Source organism: Salmo salar, unplaced genomic scaffold, assembly GCF_965601325.2.
Source record: "Salmo salar unplaced genomic scaffold, fSalSal1 ptg000467l, whole genome shotgun sequence".
Lineage (NCBI taxonomy): Eukaryota > Metazoa > Chordata > Actinopteri > Salmoniformes > Salmonidae > Salmo > Salmo salar.
Window position 1 is genome coordinate 459,778 of NW_027675395.1, and position 22,723 is coordinate 482,500.

Below are 22,723 nucleotides of genomic sequence, written 5' to 3' on the forward strand. Positions count from 1 at the left end.
CCACTAGGCTACCTGCCGCCCCTCCACACTAACCACTAGGCTACCTGCCGCACCTCCACTCTAACCACTAGGTTACCTGCCACCCCTCCACTCTAACCACTAGGCTACCTGCCGTCCTTCCACTCTAACCACTAGGCTACCTGCCGCCACCCCACTCTAACCACTAGGCTACCTGCCGTCCCTCCACTCTAACCACTAGGCTACCTGCCGCCACACCACTCTAACAACTAGGGTACCTGCCGCCCCTCCACTCTAACCACTAGGCTTCCTGTCGCCCCTCCACTCTAATCACTAGGTTACCTGCCGTCACTCCACTCTAACCACTAGGCTACCTGCCGATCCTCCACTCTAACCACTAGGCTACCTGCCGCCCCTCCACTCTAACCACTAGTTTACCTGCCGGCCCTCCACTCTAACCACTAGGCTACCTGCCGCCCCTCCACTCTAACCACTAGGCTACCTGCCGCCCCTCCACTCTAACCACTAGGCTACCTGCCGCCCCTCCACTCTAACCACTAGGCTACCTGCCGCCCCTCCACTCTAAGCACTAGGCTACCTGCCGCCCCTCCACTCTAACCACTAGGCTACCTGCCGTCCCTCCACTCTAACCACTAGGCTACCTGCCGCCACACCACTCTAACCACTAGGCTACCTGCCTCCCCTCCACTCTAAATACTAGGCTCCCTGCCACCCCTCCACTCTAACCACTAGGCTACCGTGCCACCCCTCCACTCTAATCACTAGGCTACCTGCCGCCCCTCCACTCTAACCACTAGGCTACCTGCCGCCCCTCCACTCTAACCACTAGGCTACCTGCCGCCCCTCCACTCTAACCACTAGGCTACCTGCCGCCCCTCCACTCTAACCACTAGGCTACCTGCCGCCCCTCCACTCTAACCACTAGGCTACCTGCCGCCCCTCCACTCTAACCACTAGGCTACCTGCCGCCCCTCCACTCTAAGCACTAGGCTACCTGCCGCCCCTCCACTCTAACCACTAGGCTACCTGCCGTCCCTCCACTCTAACCACTAGGCTACCTGCCGCCACACCACTCTAACCACTAGGCTACCTGCCGCCCCTCCACTCTAACCACTAGGCTACCTGCCGTCCCTCCACTCTAACCACTAGGCTACCTGCCGCCACACCACTCTAACCACTAGGCTACCTGCCTCCCCTCCACTCTAACCACTAGGCTACCTGCCGCCCCTCCACTCTAACCACTAGGCTACCTGCCGTCACTGCACTCTAACCACTAGGCTTCCTGTCGCCCCTCCACTCTAACCACTAGGTTACCTGCCGTCACTCCACTCTAACCACTAGGCTACCTGCCGATCCTCCACTCTAACCACTAGGCTACCTGCCGCCCCTCCACTCTAACCACTAGTTTACCTGCCGGCCCTCCACTCTGACCACTAGGCTACCTGCCGCCCCTCCACTCTAACTACTAGTTTACCTGCCGGCCCTCCACTTTAACCACTAGGCTACCTGCCGCCCCTCCACTCTAACCACTAGGCTTCCTGTCGCCCCTCCACTCTAACCACTAGGTTACCTGCCATCACTCCACTCTAACCACTAGGCTACCTGCCGATCCTCCACTCTAACCACTAGGCTACCTGCCGGCCCTCCACTCTAACCACTAGATTACCTGCCGGCCCTCCACTCTGACCACTAGGCTAACTGCCGCCCCTCCACTCTAACTACTAGGCTACCTGCCGCCCCTCCACTCTAACCACTAGGCTACCTGCCGTCCCTCCACTCTAACCACTAGGCTATCTGCCGTCCCTCCACTCTAACCACTAGGCTACCTGCCGCCACACCACTCTAACCACTAGGCTACCTGCCTCCCCTCCACTCTAAATACTAGGCTCCCTGCCACCCCTCCACTCTAACCACTAGGCTACCGTTCCGCCCCTCCACTCTAACCACTAGGCTACCTGCCGTCACTCCACTCTAACCACTAGGCTACCTGCCGCCCCTCCACTCTAACCACTAGGCTACCTGCCGCCCCTCCACTCTAACCGCTAGGCTACCTGACGCCCCTCCACTCTAACCACTAGACTACCTGCCGCCCACCACTCTAACCACTAGGTTAACTGCCGTCCCTCCACTCTAACCACTAGGCTACCTGCCGCCCCTCCACACTAACCACTAGGCTACCTGCCGCACCTCCCCTCTAACCACTAGGTTACCTGCCGCCCCTCCACTCTAACCACTAGACTACCTGCCGCCCACCACTCTAACCACTAGGTTAACTGCCGTCCCTCCACTCTAAGCACTAGGCTACCTGCCGCCCCTCCACTCTAACCACTAGGCTACCTGCCGTCCCTCCACTCTAACCACTAGGCTACCTGCCGCCACACCACTCTAACCACTAGGCTACCTGCCTCCCCTCCACTCTAAATACTAGGCTCCCTGCCTCCCCTCCACTCTAACCACTAGGCTACCGTGCCACCCCTCAACTCTAATCACTAGGCTACCTGCCTCCCCTCCACTCTAACCACTAGGCTACCTGCCGCCCCTCCACTCTAACCACTAGGCTACCTGCCGCCCCTCCACTCTAACCACTAGGCTTCCTGTCGCCCCTCCACTCTAACCACTAGGTTACCTGCTGTCACTCCACTCTAACCACTAGGCTACCTGCCGATCCCCCACTCTAACCACTAGGCTACCTGCCGCCCCTCCACTCTAACCACTAGTTTACCTGCCGGCCCTCCACTCTAACCACTAGGCTACCTGCCGCCCCTCCACTCTAACCACTAGTTTACCTGCCGGCCCTCCACTCTAACCACTAGGCTACCTGCCGCCCATCCACTCTAACCACTAGGCTACCTGCCGTCCCTCCACTCTAACCACTAGGCTACCTGCCGCCACACCACTCTAACCACTAGGCTACCTGCCTCCCTTCCACTCTAAATAGTAGGCTCCCTGCCACCCCTCCACTCTAACCACTAGTCTACCGTTCCGCCCCTCCAGTCTAACCACTAGGCTACCTGCCGTCCTTCCACTCTAACCACTAGGCTACCTGCCGCCACCCCACTCTAACCACTAGGCTACTTGCTGCCCCTCCACTCTAACCACTAGGCTACCTGCCGCCCCTCCACTCTAACCACTAGACTACCTGCCGCCCACCACTCTAACCACTAGGTTAACTGCCGTCACTCCACTCTAACCACTAGGCTACCTGCCGCCCCTCCACTCTAACCACTAGGCTACCTGCCGCACCTCCACTCTAACCACTAGGTTACCTACCACCCCTCCACTCTAACCACTAGGCTACCTGCCGTCCTTCCACTCTAACCACTAGGCTACCTGCCGCCACCCCACTCTAACCACTAGGCTACCTGCCGTCCCTCCACTCTAACCACTAGGCTACCTGCCGCCACACCACTCTAACCACTAGGCTACCTGCCTCCCCTCCACTCTAATCACTAGGCTCCCTGCCGCCCCTCCACTCTAACCACTAGGCTTCCTGTCGCCCCTCCACTCTAACCACTAGGTTACCTGCCGTCACTCCACTCTAACCACTAGGCTACCTGCCGATCCTCCACTCTAACCACTAGGATACCTGCCGACCCTCCACTCTAACCAATAGTTTACCTGCCGGCCCTCCACTCTAACCACTAGGCTACCTGCCGCCCCTCCATTCTAACCACTAGGCTACCTGCCGCCCCTCCACTCTAACCACTAGGCTACCTGCCGCCCCTCCACTCTAACCACTAGGCTACCTGCCGCCCCTCCACTCTAACCACTAGGCTACCTGCCGTCCCTCCACTCTAACCACTAGGCTACCTGCCGCCACACCACTCTAACCACTAGGCTACCTGCCTCCCCTCCACTCTAAATACTAGGCTCCCTGCCACCCCTCCACTCTAACCACTAGGCTACCCTGCCGCCCATCCACTCTAACCAATAGGCTACCTGACGTCCCTCCACTCTAACCACTAGGCTACCTGCCTCCCCTCCACTCTAATCACTAGGCTACCTGCCGCCCCTCCAATCTAACCACTAGGCTACCTGCCGCCCCTCCACTCTAACCACTAGGCTTCCTGTCGCCCCTCCACTCTAACCACTAGGTTAGCTGACGTCACTCCACTCTAACCACTAGGCTTCCTGTCGCCCCTCCACTCTAACCACTAGGTTACCTGCTGTCACTCCACTCTAACCACTAGGCTACCTGCCGATCCCCCACTCTAACCACTAGGCTACCTGCCGCCCCTCCACTCTAACCACTAGTTTACCTGCCGGCCCTCCACTCTGACCACTAGGCTACCTGCCGCCCCTCCACTCTAACTACTAGGCTACCTGCCGCCCCTCCACTCTAACCACTAGGCTACCTGCCGCCCCTCCACTCTAACCACTAGGCTACCTGCCGTCCCTCCACTCTAACCACTAGGCTACCTGCCGCCACACCACTCTAACCACTAGGCTACCTGCCGCCCCTCCACTCTAACCACTAGGCTACCTGCCGTCCCTCCACTCTAACCACTAGGCTACCTGCCGCCACACCACTCTAACCACTAGGCTACCTGCCTCCCCTCCACTCTAAATACTAGGCTCCCTGCCACCCCTCCACTCTAACCACTAGGCTACCCTGCCGCCCATCCACTCTAAACAATAGGCTACCTGACGTCCCTCCACTCTAACCACTAGGCTACCTGCCGCCCCTCCAATCTAACCACTAGGCTACCTGCCGCCCCTCCACTCTAACCACTAGGATACCTGCCGCCCCTCCACTCTAACCACTAGGCTACCTGCCGCCCACCACTCTAACCACTAGGTTCACTGCCGTCCCTCCACTCTAACCACTAGGCTACCTGCCGCCCCTCCACTCTAACCACTAGGCTACCTGCAGCCCCTCCACTCTAACCACTAGGCTTCCTGTCGCCCCTCCACTCTAACCACTAGGTTACCTGCCGTCACTCCACTCTAACCACTAGGCTTCCTGTCGCCCCTCCACTCTAACCACTAGGCTACCTGCCGCCCCTCCACTCTAACCACTAGTTTACCTGCCGGCCCTCCACTCTGACCACTAGGCTACCTGCCGCCCCTCCACTCTAACTACTAGGCTACCTGCCGCCCCTCCACTCTAACCACTAGGCTACCTGCCGCCCCTCCACTCTAACCACTAGGCTACCTGCCGTCCCTCCACTCTAACCACTAGTCTACCTGCCGCCACACCACTCTAACCACTAGGCTACCTGCCGCCCCTCCACTCTAACCACTAGTTTACCTGCCGGCCCTCCACTCTGACCTCTGGCTACCTGCCGCCCCTCCACTCTAACTACTAGGCTACCTGCCGCCCCTCCACTCTAACCACTAGGCTACCTGCCGCCCCTCCACTCTAACCACTAGGCTACCTGCCGTCCCTCCACTCTAACCACTAGGCTACCTGCCGCCACACCACTCTAACCACTAGGCTACCTGCGTCCCTTTCACTCTAAATAGTAGGCTCCCTGCCACCCCTCCACTCTAACCACTAGGCTACCTGCCTCCCCTCCACTCTAATCACTAGGCTCCCTGCCGCCCCTCCACTCTAACCACTAGGCTTCCTGTCGCCCCTCCACTCTAACCACTAGGTTACCTGCCGTCACTCCACTCTAACCACTAGGCTACCTGCCGATCCTCCACTCTAACCACTAGGCTACCTGCCGCCCCTCCACTCTAACCACTAGTTTACCTGCCGGCCCTCCACTCTAACCACTAGGCTACCTGCCGCCCCTCCATTCTAACCACTAGGCTACCTGCCGCCCCTCCACTCTAACCACTAGGCTACCTGCCGCCCCTCCACTCTAACCACTAGGCTAAATGCCGCCCCTCCACTCTAACCACTAGGCTACCTGCCGCCCCTCCACTCTAACCACTAGGCTACCTGCCGTCCCTCCACTCTAACCACTAGGCTACCTGCCTACCCTCCACTCTAAATACTAGGCTCCCTGCCACCCCTCCACTCTAACCACTAGGCTACCCTGCCGCCCATCCACTCTAACCAATAGGCTACCTGCCGTCCCTCCACTCTAACCACTAGGCTACCTGCCTCCCCTCCACTCTAACCACTAGGCTACCTGCCGCCCCTCCACTCTAACCACTAGGCTAAATGCCGCCCCTCCACTCTAACCACTAGGCTACCTGCCGCCCCTCCACTCTAACCACTAGGCTACCTGCCGTCCCTCCACTCTAACCACTAGGCTACCTGCCGCCACACCACTCTAACCACTAGGCTACCTGCCTCCCCTCCACTCTAAATACTAGGCTCCCTGCCACCCCTCCACTCTAACCACTAGGCTACCCTGCCGCCCATCCACTCTAACCAATAGGTTACCTGCCGTCCCTCCACTCTAACCACTAGGCTACCTGCCTCCCCTCCACTCTAATCACTAGGCTACCTGCCGCCCCTCCACTCTAACCACTAGGCTACCTGCCGCCCCTCCACTGTAACCACTAGGCTACCTGCCTCCCCTCCACTCTAATCACTAGGCTACCTGCCGCCCCTCCACTCTAACCACTAGGCTACCTGCCGCCCCTCCACTCTAACCACTAGGCTACCTGCCGCCCCTCCACTCTAACCACTAGGCTACCTGCCGCCCACCACTCTAACCACTAGGTTAACTGCCGTCCCTCCACTCTAACCACTAGGCTACCTGCCGCCCCTCCACTCTAACCACTAGGCTACCTGCCGCCCCTCCACTCTAACCACTAGGTTACCTGCCGTCCCTCCACTCTATCCACTAGGCTACCTGCCGCCCCTCCACTCTAACCACTACGCTACCTGCCGCCCCTCCACTCTAACCACTAGGCTACCTGCCGCCCCTCCACTCTAAGCACTAGGCTCCCTGCTGGTTACTGGCCCAACGCTCTAACCACTAGGCTACCTGCCGCCCCTCCACACTAACGACTAGGCTACCTGCCGTACCTCCACTCTAACCACTAGGCTACCTGCCGCCCACCACTCTAACCACTAGGTTAACTGCCGTCCCTCCACTCTAACCACTAGGCTACCTGCCGCCACACCACTCTAACCACTAGGCTACCTGCCGCCCCTCCACTCTAATCACTAGGCTCCCTGCCGCCCCTCCAGTCTAACCACTAGGCTTGCTGTCGCCCCTCCACTCTAACCACTAGGTTACCTGCCGTCACTCCACTCTAACCACTAGGCTACCTGCCGATCCTCCACTCTAACCACTAGGCTACCTGCCGCCACTCCACTCTAACCAATAGTTTACCTGCCGGCCCTCCACTCCAACCACTAGGCTACCTGCCACCCCTCCATTCTAACCACTAGGCTACCTGCCGCCCCTCCACTCTAACCACTAGGCTACCTGCCGCCCCTCCACTCTAACCACTAGGCTACCTGCCGCCCCTCCACTCTAACCACTAGGCTACCTGCCGCCCCTCCACTCTAACCACTAGGCTACCTGCCGTCCCTCCACTCTAACCACTAGGCTACCTGCCGCCACCCCACTCTAACCACTAGGCTACCTGCCTCCCCTCCACTCTAAATACTAGGCTCCCTGCCACCCCTCCACTCTAACCACTAGGCTACCTGCCGCCCCTCCACTCTAACCACTAGGCTACCTGCCGCCCACCACTCTAACCACTAGGTTCACTGCCGTCCCTACACTCTAACCACTAGGCTACCTGCCGCCCCTCCACTCTAACCACTAGGCTACCTGCCGCCCCTCCACTCTAACCACTAGGCTTCCTGTCGCCCCTCCACTCTAACCACTAGGCTTCCTGTCGCCCCTCCACTCTAACCACTAGGTTACCTGCTGTCACTCCACTCTAACCACTAGGCTACCTGCCGATCCCCCACTCTAACCACTAGGCTACCTGCCGCCCCCCCACTCTAACCACTAGTTTACCAGCCGGCCCTCCACTCTGACCACTAGGCTACCTGCCGCCCCTCATCTCTAACTACTAGGCTACCTGCCGCCCCTCCACTCTAACCACTAGGCTACCTGCCGCCGCTCCACTCTAACCACTAGGCTACCTGCCGTCCCTCCACTCTAACCACTAGGCTACCTGCCGCCACACCACTCTAACCACTAGGCTACCTGCCTCCCTTCCACTCTAAATAGTAGGCTCCCTGCCACCCCTCCACTCTAACCACTAGGCTACCGTTCCGCCCCTCCACTCTAACCACTAGGCTACCTGCCGTCCCTCCACTCTAACCACTAGGCTACCTGCCTCCCCTCCACTCTAATCACTAGGCTACCTGCCGCCCCTCCACTCTAACCACTAGGCTACCTGCCGCCCCTCCACTGTAACCACTAGGCTACCTGCCGCCCCTCCACTCTAACCACTAGACTACCTGCCGCCCACCACTCTAACCACTAGGTTAACTACCGTCCCTCCACTCTAACCACTAGGCTACCTGCCGCCCCTCCACTCTAACCACTAGGCTACCTGCCGCACCTCCACTCTAACCACTAGGTTACCTGCCACCCCTCCACTCTAACCACTAGGCTACCTGCCGTCCTTCCACTCTAACCACTAGGCTACCTGCCGCCACCCCACTCTAACCACTAGGCTACCTGCCGCCCCTCCACTCTAACCACTAGGCTACCTGCCGCCCCTCCACTCTAACCACTAGGCTACCTGCCGCCCCTCCACTCTAACCACTAGGCTACCTGCCGCCCCTCCACTCTAACCACTAGGCTACCTGCCGCCCCTCCACTCTAACCACTAGGCTACCTGCCGTCCCTCCACTCTAACCACTAGGCTACCTGCCGCCACATCACTCTAACCACTAGGCTACGTGCCTCCCCTCCACTCTAAATACTAGGCTCCCTGCCACCCCTCCACTCTAACCACTAGGCTACCCTGCCGCCCATCCACTCTAACCACTAGGCTACCTGCCGCCCCTCCACTCTAACCACTAGGCTTCCTGTCGCCCCTCCACTCTAACCACTAGGTTACCTGCCGTCACTCCACTCTAACCACTAGGCTTCCTGTCGCCCCTCCACTCTAACCACTAGGTTACCTGCTGTCACTCCACTCTAACCACTAGGCTACCTGCCGATCCCCCACTCTAACCACTAGGCTACCTGCCGCCCCTCCACTCTAACCACTAGTTTACCAGCCGGCCCTCCACTCTGACCACTAGGCTACCTGCCGCCCCTCCACTCTAACTACTAGGCTACCTGCCGCCCCTCCACTCTAACCACTAGGCTACCTGCCGCCCCTCCACTCTAACCACTAGGCTACCTGCCGTCCCTCCACTCTAACCACTAGGCTACCTGCCGCCACACCACTCTAACCACTAGGCTACCTGCCTCCCTTCCACTCTAAATAGTAGGCTCCCTGCCACCCCTCCACTCTAACCACTAGGTTACCGTTCCGCCCCTCCACTCTAACCACTACGCTACCTGCCGTCCCTCCACTCTAACCACTAGGCTACCTGCCTCCCCTCCACTCTAATCACTAGGCTACCTGCCGCCCCTCCACTCTAACCACTAGGCTACCTGCCGCCCCTCCACTCTAACCACTAGGCTACCTGCCGCCCCTACACTCTAACCACTAGACTACCTGCCGCCCACCACTCTAACCACTAGGTTAACTGCCGTCCCTCCACTGTAACCACTAGGCTACCTGCCGCCCCTCCACTCTAACCACTAGGCTACCTGCCGCCACCCCACTCTAACCACTAGGCTACCTGCCGTCCCTCCACTCTAACCACTAGGCTACCTGCCGCCCCTCCACTCTAACCACTAGTTTACCTGCCGGCCCCCCACTCTGACCACTAGACTACCTGCCGCCCCTCCACTCTAACTACTAGGCTACCTGCCGCCCCTCCACTCTAACCACTAGGCTACCTGCCGCCCCTCCACTCTAACCACTAGGCTACCTGCCGTCCCTCCACTCTAACCACTAGGCTACCTGCCGCCACACCACTCTAACCACTAGGCTACCTGCCGCCCCTCCACTCTAACCACTAGTTTACCTGCCGGCCCTCCACTCTGACCACTGGCTACCTGCCGCCCCTCCACTCTAACTACTAGGCTACCTGCCGCCCCTCCACTCTAACCACTAGGCTACCTGCCGCCCCTCCACTCTAACCACTAGGCTACCTGCCGTCCCTCCACTCTAACCACTAGGCTACCTGCCGCCACACCACTCTAATCACTAGGCTACCTGCCGCCCCTCCACTCTAACCACTAGGCTCCCTGCTGGTTACTGGCCCAACGCTCTAACCACTAGGCTACCTGCCGCCCCTCCACACTAACGACTAGGCTACCTGCCGTACCTCCACTCTAACCACTAGGCTACCTGCCGCCCACCACTCTAACCACTAGGTTAACTGCCGTCCCTCCACTCTAACCACTAGGCTACCTGCCGCCACACCACTCTAACCACTAGGCTACCTGCCTCCCCTCAACTCTAATCACTAGGCTCCCTGCCGCCCCTCCAGTCTAACCACTAGGCTTGCTGTCGCCCCTCCACTCTAACCACTAGGTTACCTGCCGTCACTCCACTCTAACCACTAGGCTACCTGCCGATCCTCCACTCTAACCACTAGGCTACCTGCCGCCACTCCACTCTAACCAATAGTTTACCTGCCGGCCCTCCACTCCAACCACTAGGCTACCTGCCGCCCCTCCATTCTAACCACTAGGCTACCTGCCGCCCCTCCACTCTAACCACTAGGCTACCTGCCGCCCCTCCACTCTAACCACTAGGCTACCTGCCGCCCCTCCACTCTAACCACTAGGCTACCTGCCGCCCCTCCACTCTAACCACTAGGCTACCTGCCGTCCCTCCACTCTAACCACTAGGCTACCTGCCGCCACCCCACTCTAACCACTAGGCTACCTGCCTCCCCTCCACTCTAAATACTAGGCTCCCTGCCACCCCTCCACTCTAACCACTAGGCTACCTGCCGCCCCTCCACTCTAACCACTAGGCTACCTGCCGCCCACCACTCTAACCACTAGGTTCACTGCCGTCCCTACACTCTAACCACTAGGCTACCTGCCGCCCCTCCACTCTAACCACTAGGCTACCTGCCGCCCCTCCACTCTAACCACTAGGCTTCCTGTCGCCCCTCCACTCTAACCACTAGGTTACCTGCCGTCACTCCACTCTAACCACTAGGCTTCCTGTCGCCCCTCCACTCTAACCACTAGGTTACCTGCTGTCACTCCACTCTAACCACTAGGCTACCTGCCGATCCCCCACTCTAACCACTAGGCTACCTGCCGCCCCCCCACTCTAACCACTAGTTTACCAGCCGGCCCTCCACTCTGACCACTAGGCTACCTGCCGCCCCTCCACTCTAACCACTAGTCTACCTGCCGCCGCTCCACTCTAACCACTAGGCTACCTGCCGTCCCTCCACTCTAACCACTAGGCTACCTGCCGCCACACCACTCTAACCACTAGGCTACCTGCCTCCCTTCCACTCTAAATAGTAGGCTCCCTGCCACCCCTCCACTCTAACCACTAGGCTACCGTTCCGCCCCTCCACTCTAACCACTAGGCTACCTGCCGTCCCTCCACTCTAACCACTAGGCTACCTGCCTCCCCTCCACTCTAATCACTAGGCTACCTGCCGCCCCTCCACTCTAACCACTAGGCTACCTGCCGCCCCTCCACTGTAACCACTAGGCTACCTGCCGCCCCTCCACTCTAACCACTAGACTACCTGCCGCCCACCACTCTAACCACTAGGTTAACTACCGTCCCTCCACTCTAACCACTAGGCTACCTGCCGCCCCTCCACTCTAACCACTAGGCTACCTGCCGCACCTCCACTCTAACCACTAGGTTACCTGCCACCCCTCCACTCTAACCACTAGGCTACCTGCCGTCCTTCCACTCTAACCACTAGGCTACCTGCCGCCACCCCACTCTAACCACTAGGCTACCTGCCGTCCCTCCACTCTAATTACTAGGCTACCTGCCGCCACACCACTCTAACCACTAGGCTACCTGCCTCCCCTCCACTCTAATCACTAGGCTCCCTGCCGCCCCTCCACTCTAACCACTAGGCTTCTTGTCGCCCCTCCACTCTAACCACTAGGTTACCTGCCGTCACTCCACTCTAACCACTAGGATGCCTGCCGATCCTCCTCTCTAACCACTAGGCTACCTGCCGCCCCTCCACTCTAACCACTAGTTTACCTGCCGGCCCTCCACTCTAACCACTAGGCTACCTGCCGCCCCTCCACTCTAACCACTAGGCTACCTGCCGCCCCTCCACTCTAACCACTAGGCTACCTGCCGCCCCTCCACTCTAACCACTAGGCTACCTGCCGCCCCTCCACTCTAACCACTAGGCTACCTGCCGCCCCTCCACTCTAACCACTAGGCTACCTGCCGCCCCTCCACTCTAACCACTAGGCTACCTGCCGTCCCTCCACTCTAACCACTAGGCTACCTGCCGCCACATCACTCTAACCACTAGGCTACGTGCCTCCCCTCCACTCTAAATACTAGGCTCCCTGCCACCCCTCCACTCTAACCACTAGGCTACCCTGCCGCCCATCCACTCTAACCACTAGGCTACCTGCCGCCCCTCCACTCTAACCACTAGGCTTCCTGTCGCCCCTCCACTCTAACCACTAGGTTACCTGCCGTCACTCCACTCTAACCACTAGGCTTCCTGTCGCCCCTCCACTCTAACCACTAGGTTACCTGCTGTCACTCCACTCTAACCACTAGGCTACCTGCCGATCCCCCACTCTAACCACTAGGCTACCTGCCGCCCCTCCACTCTAACCACTAGTTTACCAGCCGGCCCTCCACTCTGACCACTAGGCTACCTGCCGCCCCTCCACTCTAACCACTAGGCTACCTGCCGTCCCTCCACTCTAACCACTAGGCTACCTGCCGCCACACCACTCTAACCACTAGGCTACCTGCCTCCCTTCCACTCTAAATAGTAGGCTCCCTGCCACCCCTCCACTCTAACCACTAGGCTACCGTTCCGCCCCTCCACTCTAACCACTAGGCTACCTGCCGTCCCTCCACTCTAACCACTAGGCTACCTGCCTCCCCTCCACTCTAATCACTAGGCTACCTGCCGCCCCTCCACTCTAACCACTAGGCTACCTGCCGCCACCCCACTCTAACCACTAGGCTACCTGCCGTCCCTCCACTCTAATTACTAGGCTACCTGCCGCCACACCACTCTAACCACTAGGCTACCTGCCTCCCCTCCACTCTAATCACTAGGCTCCCTGCCGCCCCTCCACTTTAACCACTAGGCTTCCTGTCGCCCCTCCACTCTAACCACTAGGTTACCTGCCGTCACTCCACTCTAACCACTAGGATGCCTGCCGATCCTCCACTCTAACCACTAGGCTACCTGCCGCCCCTCCACTCTAACCACTAGTTTACCTGCCGCCCCTCCACTCTAACCACTAGGCTACCTGCCGCCCCTCCACTCTAACCACTAGGCTACCTGCCGTCCCTCCACTCTAACCACTAGGCTACCTGCCGCCACACCACTCTAACCACTAGGCTACGTGCCTCCCCTCCACTCTAAATACTAGGCTCCCTGTCACCCCTCCACTCTAACCACTAGGCTACCCTGCCGCCCATCCACTCTAACCAATAGGCTACCTGGCGCCCCTCCAATCTAACCACTAGGCTACCTGCCGCCCCTCCACTCTAACCACTAGGCTACCTGCCGCCCCTCCACTCTAACCACTAGGTTACCTGCCGTCCCTCCACTCTATCCACTAGGCTACCTGCCGCCCCTCCACTCTAACCACTAGGCTACCTGCCGCCCCTCCACTCTAACCACTAGGCTACCTGCCGTCCCTCCACTCTAATCACTAGGCTACCTGCCGCCCCTCCACTCTAACCACTAGGCTACCTGCCGCCCCTCCACTCTAACCACTAGGCTACCTGCCGCCCCTCCACTCTAACCACTAGGCTACCTGCCGCCCCTCCACTCTAACCACTAGGCTACCTGCCGCCCCTCCACTCTAACCACTAGGCTACCTGCCGCCCCTCCACTCTAACCACTAGGCTACCTGCCGCCCCTCCACTCTAACCACTAGGCTACCTGCCGCCCCTCCACTCTAACCACTAGGCTACCTGCCGTCCCTCCACTCTAACCACTAGGCTACCTGCCGCCACATCACTCTAACCACTAGGCTACGTGCCTCCCTTCCACTCTAAATACTAGGCTCCCTGCCACCCCTCCACTCTAACCACTAGGCTACCCTGCCGCCCATCCACTCTAACCACTAGGCTACCTGCCGCCCCTCCACTCTAACCACTAGGTTACCTGCCGTCACTCCACTCTAACCACTAGGCTTCCTGTCGCCCCTCCACTCTAACCACTAGGTTACCTGCTGTCACTCCACTCTAACCACTAGGCTACCTGCCGATCCCCCACTCTAACCACTAGGCTACCTGCCGCCCCTCCACTCTAACCACTAGTTTACCAGCCGGCCCTCCACTCTGACCACTAGGCTACCTGCCGCCCCTCCACTCTAACTACTAGGCTACCTGCCGCCCCTCCACTCTAACCACTAGGCTACCTGCCGCCCCTCCACTCTAACCACTAGGCTACCTGCCGTCCCTCCACTCTAACCACTAGGCTACCTGCCGCCACACCACTCTAACCACTAGGCTACCTGCCTCCCTTCCACTCTAAATAGTAGGCTCCCTGCCACCCCTCCACTCTAACCACTAGGCTACCGTTCCGCCCCTCCACTCTAACCACTAGGCTACCTGCCGTCCCTCCACTCTAACCACTAGGCTACCTGCCTCCCCTCCACTCTAATCACTAGGCTACCTGCCGCCCCTCCACTCTAACCACTAGGCTACCTGCCGCCCCTCCACTCTAACCACTAGGCTACCTGCCGCCCCTACACTCTAACCACTAGACTACCTGCCGCCCACCACTCTAACCACTAGGTTAACTGCCGTCCCTCCACTGTAACCACTAGGCTACCTGCCGCCCCTCCACTCTAACCACTAGGCTACCTGCCGCCACCCCACTCTAACCACTAGGCTACCTGCCGTCCCTCCACTCTAATTACTAGGCTACCTGCCGCCACACCACTCTAACCACTAGGCTACCTGCCTCCCCTCCACTCTAATCACTAGGCTCCCTGCCGCCCCTCCACTTTAACCACTAGGCTTCCTGTCGCCCCTCCACTCTAACCACTAGGTTACCTGCCGTCACTCCACTCTAACCACTAGGATGCCTGCCGATCCTCCACTCTAACCACTAGGCTGCCTGCCGCCCCTCCACTCTAACCACTAGTTTACCTGCCGCCCCTCCACTCTAACCACTAGGCTACCTGCCGCCCCTCCACTCTAAATACTAGGCTCCCTGTCACCCCTCCACTCTAACCACTAGGCTACCCTGCCGCCCATCCACTCTAACCAATAGGCTACCTGGCGCCCCTCCAATCTAACCACTAGGCTACCTGCCGCCCCTCCACTCTAACCACTAGGCTACCTGCCGCCCCTCCACTCTAACCACTAGGTTACCTGCCGTCCCTCCACACTATCCACTAGGCTACCTGCCGCCCCTCCACTCTAACCACTAGGCTACCTGCCGCCCCTCCACTCTAACCACTAGGCTACCTGCCGTCCCTCCACTCTAATCACTAGGCTACCTGCCGCCCCTCCACTCTAACCACTAGGCTACCTGCCGCCCCTCCACTCTAACCACTAGGCTACCTGCCGCCCCTCCACTCTAACCACTAGGCTACCTGCCGTCCCTCCACTCTAACCACTAGGCTACCTGCCGCCACACCACTCTAACCACTAGGCTACCTGCCTCCCCTCCACTCTAAATACTAGGCTCACTGCCACCCCTCCACTCTAACCACTAGGCTACCTGCCGCCCCTCCACTCTAACCACTAGGCTTCCTGTCGCCCCTCCACTCTAACCACTAGGTTACCTGCCGTCACTCCACTCTAACCACTAGGCTTCCTGTCGCCCCTCCACTCTAACCACTAGGTTACCTGCCGTCACTCCACTCTAACCAATAGGCTACCTGCCGATCCTCCACTCTAACCACTAGGCTACCTGCCGCCCCTCCACTCTAACCACTAGTTTACCTGCCGGCCCTCCACTCTGACCACTAGGCTACCTGTTGCCCCTCCACTCTAACCACTAGGCTACCTGCCGCCCCTCCACTCTAACCACTAGGCTACCTGCAGTCCCTCCACTCTAACCACTAGGCTACCTGCCGCCACACCACTCTAACCACTAGGCTACCTGCCTCCCCTCCACTCTAAATAGTAGGCTCCCTGCCACCCGTCCACTCTAACCACTAGGCTACCGTTCCGCCCCTCCACTCTAACCACTAGGCTACCTGCCGCTACACCACTCTAACCACTAGGCTACCTGCCGCCCCTCCACTCTAATCACTAGGCTCCCTGCCGCCCCTCCACTCTAACCACTAGGCTTCCTGTCGCCCCTCCACTCTAACCACTAGGTTACCTGCCGTCACTCCACTCTACCCACTACGCTACCTGCCGATCCTCCACTCTAACCACTAGGCTACCTGCCGCCCCTCCACTCTAACCACTAGTTTACCTGCCGGCCCTCCACTCTAACCACTAGGCTACCTGCCGCCCCTCCATTCGAAATACTAGGCTCCCTGCCACCCCTCCACTCTAACCACTAGGCTACCCTGCCGACACTCCACTCTAACCAATAGGCTACCTGCCGTCCCTCCACTCTAACCACTAGGCTACCTGTCTCCCCTCCACTCTAATCACTAGGCTACCTGCCGCCCCTCCACTCTAACCACTAGGCTACCTGCCGCCCCTCCACTCTAAACACTAGGATACCTGCCGCCCCTCCACTCTAACCACTAGGCTACCTGCCGCCCACCACTCTAACCACTAGGTTCACTGCCGTCCCTCCACTCTAACCACTAGGCTACCTGCCGCCCCTCCACTCTAACCACTAGGCTACCTGCCGCCCTTCCACTCTAACCACTAGGCTACCTGCCGCCCCTCCACTCTAACCACTAGGCTACGTGACGCCCTCCACTCTAACCACTAGGCTACCCTGCCGCCCATCCACTCTAACCAATAGGCTACCTGACGTCCCTCCACTCTAACCACTAGGCTACCTGCCTCCCCTCCACTCTAATCACTAGGCTACCTGCCGCCCCTCCAATCTAACCACTAGGCTACCTGCCGCCCCTCCACTCTAACCACTAGGATACCTGCCGCCCCTCCACTCTAACCACTAGGCTACCTGCCGCCCACCACTCTAACCACTAGGTTCACTGCCGTCCCTCCACTCTAACCACTAGGCTACCTGCCGCCCCTCCACTCTAACCACTAGGCTACCTGCCGCCCCTCCACTCTAACCACTAGGCTTCCTGTCGCCCCTCCACTCTAACGACTAGGTTAGCTGCCGTCACTCCACTCTAACCACTAGGCTTCCTGTCGCCCCTCCACTCTAACCACTAGGTTACCTGCTGTCACTCCACTCTAACCACTAGGCTACCTGCCGATCCCCCACTCTAACCACTAGGCTACCTGCCGCCCCTCCACTCTAACCACTAGTTTACCTGCCGGCCCTCCACTCTGACCACTAGGCTACCTGCCGCCCCTCCACTCTAACTACTAGGCTACCTGCCGCCCCTCCACTCTAACCACTAGGCTACCTGCCGCCCCTCCACTCTAACCACTAGGCTACCTGCCGTCCCTCCACTCTAACCACTAGGCTACCTGCCGCCACACCACTCTAACCACTAGGCTACCTGCCGCCCCTCCACTCTAACCACTAGGCTACCTGCCGTCCCTCCACTCTAACCACTAGGCTACCTGCCGCCACACCACTCTAACCACTAGGCTACCTGCCTCCCCTCCACTCTAAATACTAGGCTCCCTGCCACCCCTCCACTCTAACCACTAGGCTACCCTGCCGCCCATCCACTCTAAACAATAGGCTACCTGACGTCCCTCCACTCTAACCACTAGGCTACCTGCCTCCCCTCCACTCTAATCACTAGGCTACCTGCCGCCCCTCCAATCTAACCACTAGGCTACCTGCCGCCCCTCCACTCTAACCACTAGGATACCTGCCGCCCCTCCACTCTAACCACTAGGCTACCTGCCGCCCACCACTCTAACCACTAGGTTCACTGCCGTCCCTCCACTCTAACCACTAGGCTACCTGCCGCCCCTCCACTCTAACCACTAGGCTTCCTGTCGCCCCTCCACTCTAACCACTAGGTTACCTGCCGTCACTCCACTCTAACCACTAGGCTTCCTGTCGCCCCTCCACTCTAACCACTAGGCTACCTGCCGATCCCCCACTCTAACCACTAGGCTACCTGCCGCCCCTCCACTCTAACCACTAGTTTACCTGCCGGCCCTCCACTCTGACCACTAGGCTACCTGCCGCCCCTCCACTCTAACCACTAGGCTACCTGCCGCCCCTCCACTCTATCCACTAGGCTACCTGCCGCCCCTCCACTCTAACCACTAGGCTACCTGCCGTCCCTCCACTCTAACCACTAGGCTACCTGCCGCCACACCACTCTAACCACTAGTCTACCTGCCGCCCCTCCACTCTAACCACTAGTTTACCTGCCGGCCCTCCACTCTGACCACTAGGCTACCTGCCGCCCCTCCACTCTAACTACTAGGCTCCCTGCCACCCCTCCACTCTAACCACTAGGCTACCTGCCTCCCCTCCACTCTAATCACTAGGCTCCCTGCCGCCCCTCCACTCTAACCACTAGGCTTCCTGTCGCCCCTCCACTCTAACCACTAGGTTACCTGCCATCACTCCACTCTAACCACTAGGCTACCTGCCGATCCTCCACTCTAACCACTAGTTTACCTGCCGGCCCTCCACTCTAACCACTAGGCTACCTGCCGCCCCTCCATTCTAACCACTAGGCTACCTGCCGCCCCTCCACTCTAACCACTAGGCTACCTGCCGCCCCTCCACTCTAACCACTAGGCTAAATGCCGCCCCTCCACTCTAACCACTAGGCTACCTGCCGCCACACCACTCTAACCACTACGCTACCTGCCTCCCCTCCACTCTAAATACTAGGCTCCCTGCCGCCCCTCCACTCTAACCACTAGGCTACCCTGCCGCCCATCCACTCTAACCAATAGGCTACCCTGCCGTCCCTCCACTCTAACCACTAGGCTACCTGCCTCCCCTCCACTCTAATCACTAGGCTACCTGCCGCCCCTCCAATCTAACCACTAGGCTACCTGCCGCCCCTCCACTCTAACCACTAGGATACCTGCCGCCCCTCCACTCTAACCACTAGGCTACCTGCCGCCCCTCCACTCTAACCACTAGGCTACCTGCCGCCCCTCCACTCTAACCACTAGGTTACCTGCCGCCCCTCCACTCTAACCACTAGGCTACCTGCCGCCCCTCCACTCTAACCACTAGGCTACCTGCCGCCCCTCCACTCTAACCACTAGGCTACCTGCCTCCCCTCCACTCTAATCACTAGGCTACCTGCCGCCCCTCCACTCTAACCACTAGGCTACCTGCCGCCCCTCCACTCTAACCACTAGGCTACCTGCCGCCCCTCCACTCTAACCACTAGGCTACCTGCCGCCCACCACTCTAACCACTAGGTTAACTGCCGTCCCTCCACTCTAACCACTAGGCTACCTGCCGCCCCTCCACTCTAACCACTAGGCTACCTGCCGCCCCTCCACTCTAACCACTAGGTTACCTGACGTCCCTCCACTCTATCCACTAGGCTACCTGCCGCCCCTCCACTCTAACCACTACGCTACCTGCCGCCCCTCCACTCTAACCACTAGGCTACCTGCCGCCCCTCCACTCTAACCACTAGGCTCCCTGCTGGTTACTGGCCCAACGCTCTAACCACTAGGCTCCCTGCCGCCCCTCCAGTCTAACCACTAGGCTTGCTGTCGCCCCTCCACTCTAACCACTAGGTTACCTGCCGTCACTCCACTCTAACCACTAGGCTACCTGCCGATCCTCCACTCTAACCACTAGGCTACCTGCCGCCACTCCACTCTAACCAATAGTTTACCTGCCGGCCCTCCACTCTAACCACTAGGCTACCTGCCGCCCCTCCATTCTAACCACTAGGCTACCTGCCGCCCCTCCACTCTAACCACTAGGCTACCTGCCGCCCCTCCACTCTAACCACTAGGCTACCTGCCGCCCCTCCACTCTAACCACTAGGCTACCTGCCGCCCCTCCACTCTAACCACTAGGCTACCTGCCGTCCCTCCACTCTAACCACTAGGCTACCTGCCGCCACACCACTCTAACCACTAGGCTACCTGCCTCCCCTCCACTCTAAATACTAGGCTCCCTGCCACCCCTCCACTCTAACCACTAGGCTACCTGCCGCCCCTCCACTCTAACCACTAGTTTACCAGCCGGCCCTCCACTCTGACCACTAGGCTACCTGCCGCCCCTCCACTCTAACCACTAGGCTACCTGCCGCCCCTCCACTCTAACCACTAGGCTACCTGCCGCCGCTCCACTCTAACCACTAGGCTACCTGCCGTCCCTCCACTCTAACCACTAGGCTACCTGCCGCCACACCACTCTAACCACTAGGCTACCTGCCTCCCTTCCACTCTAAATAGTAGGCTCCCTGCCACCCCTCCACTCTAACCACTAGGCTACCGTTCCGCCCCTCCACTCTAACCACTAGGCTACCTGCCGTCCCTCCACTCTAACCACTAGGCTACCTGCCTCCCCTCCACTCTAATCACTAGGCTACCTGCCGCCCCTCCACTCTAACCACTAGGCTACCTGCCGCCCCTCCACTGTAACCACTAGGCTACCTGCCGCCCCTCCACTCTAACCACTAGACTACCTGCCGCCCACCACTCTAACCACTAGGTTAACTACCGTCCCTCCACTCTAACCACTAGGCTACCTGCCGCCCCTCCACTCTAACCACTAGGCTACCTGCCGTCCTTCCACTCTAACCACTAGGCTACCTGCCGCCACCCCACTCTAACCACTAGGCTACCTGCCGTCCCTCCACTCTAATTACTAGGCTACCTGCCGCCACACCACTCTAACCACTAGGCTACCTGCCTCCCCTCCACTCTAATCACTAGGCTACCTGCCGCCACACCACTCTAACCACTAGGCTACCTGCCGTCCCTCCACTCTAACCACTAGGCTACCTGCCTCCCCTCCACTCTAATCACTAGGCTACCTGCCGCCCCTCCACTCTAACCACTAGGCTACCTGCCACCCCTCCACTCTAACCACTAGGCTACCTGCCGTCCTTCCACTCTAACCACTAGGCTACCTGCCGCCACCCCACTCTAACCACTAGGCTACCTGCCGCCCCTCCACTCTAACCACTAGGCTACCTGCCGCACCTCCACTCTAACCACTAGGTTACCTGCCACCCCTCCACTCTAACCACTAGGCTACCTGCCGTCCTTCCACTCTAACCACTAGGCTACCTGCCGCCACCCCACTCTAACCACTAGGCTACCTGCCGTCCCTCCACTCTAATTACTAGGCTACCTGCCGCCACACCACTCTAACCACTAGGCTACCTGCCTCCCCTCCACTCTAATCACTAGGCTCCCTGCCGCCCCTCCACTCTAACCACTAGGCTTCCTGTCGCCCCTCCACTCTAACCACTAGGTTACCTGCCGTCACTCCACTCTAACCACTAGGATGCCTGCCGATCCTCCACTCTAACCACTAGGCTACCTGCCGCCCCTCCACTCTAACCACTAGTTTACCTGCCGGCCCTCCACTCTAACCACTAGGCTACCTGCCGCCCCTCCATTCTAACCACTAGGCTACCTGCCGCCCATTCCACTCTAACCACTAGGCTACCTGCCGCCCCTCCACTCTAACCACTAGGCTACCTGCCGCCCCTCCACTCTAACCACTAGGCTACCTGCCGCCCCTCCACTCTAACCACTAGGCTACCTGCCGTCCCTCCACTCTAACCACTAGGCTACCTGCCGCCACACCACTCTAACCACTAGGCTACGTGCCTCCCCTCCACTCTAAATACTAGGCTCCCTGCCACCCCTCCACTCTAACCACTAGGCTACCCTGCCGCCCATCCACTCTAACCACTAGGCTACCTGCCGCCCCTCCACTCTAACCACTAGGCTTCCTGTCGCCCCTCCACTCTAACCACTAGGTTACCTGCCGTCACTCCACTCTAACCACTAGGCTTCCTGTCGCCCCTCCACTCTAACCACTAGGTTACCTGCTGTCACTCCACTCTAACCACTAGGCTACCTGCCGATCCCCCACTCTAACCACTAGGCTACCTGCCGCCCCTCCACTCTAACCACTAGTTTACCAGCCGGCCCTCCACTCTGACCACTAGGCTACCTGCCGCCCCTCCACTCTAACTACTAGGCTACCTGCCGCCCCTCCACTCTAACCACTAGGCTACCTGCCGCCCCTCCACTCTAACCACTAGGCTACCTGCCGTCCCTCCACTCTAACCACTAGGCTACCTGCCGCCACACCACTCTAACCACTAGGCTACCTGCCTCCCTTCCAATCTAAATAGTAGGCTCCCTGCCACCCCTCCACTCTAACCACTAGGCTACCGTTCCGCCCCTCCACTCTAACCACTAGGCTACCTGCCGTCCCTCCACTCTAACCACTAGGCTACCTGCCTCCCCTCCACTCTAATCACTAGGCTACCTGCCGCCCCTCCACTCTAACCACTAGGCTACCTGCCGCCCCTCCACTCTAACCACTAGGCTACCTGCCGCCCCTACACTCTAACCACTAGACTACCTGCCGCCCACCACTCTAACCACTAGG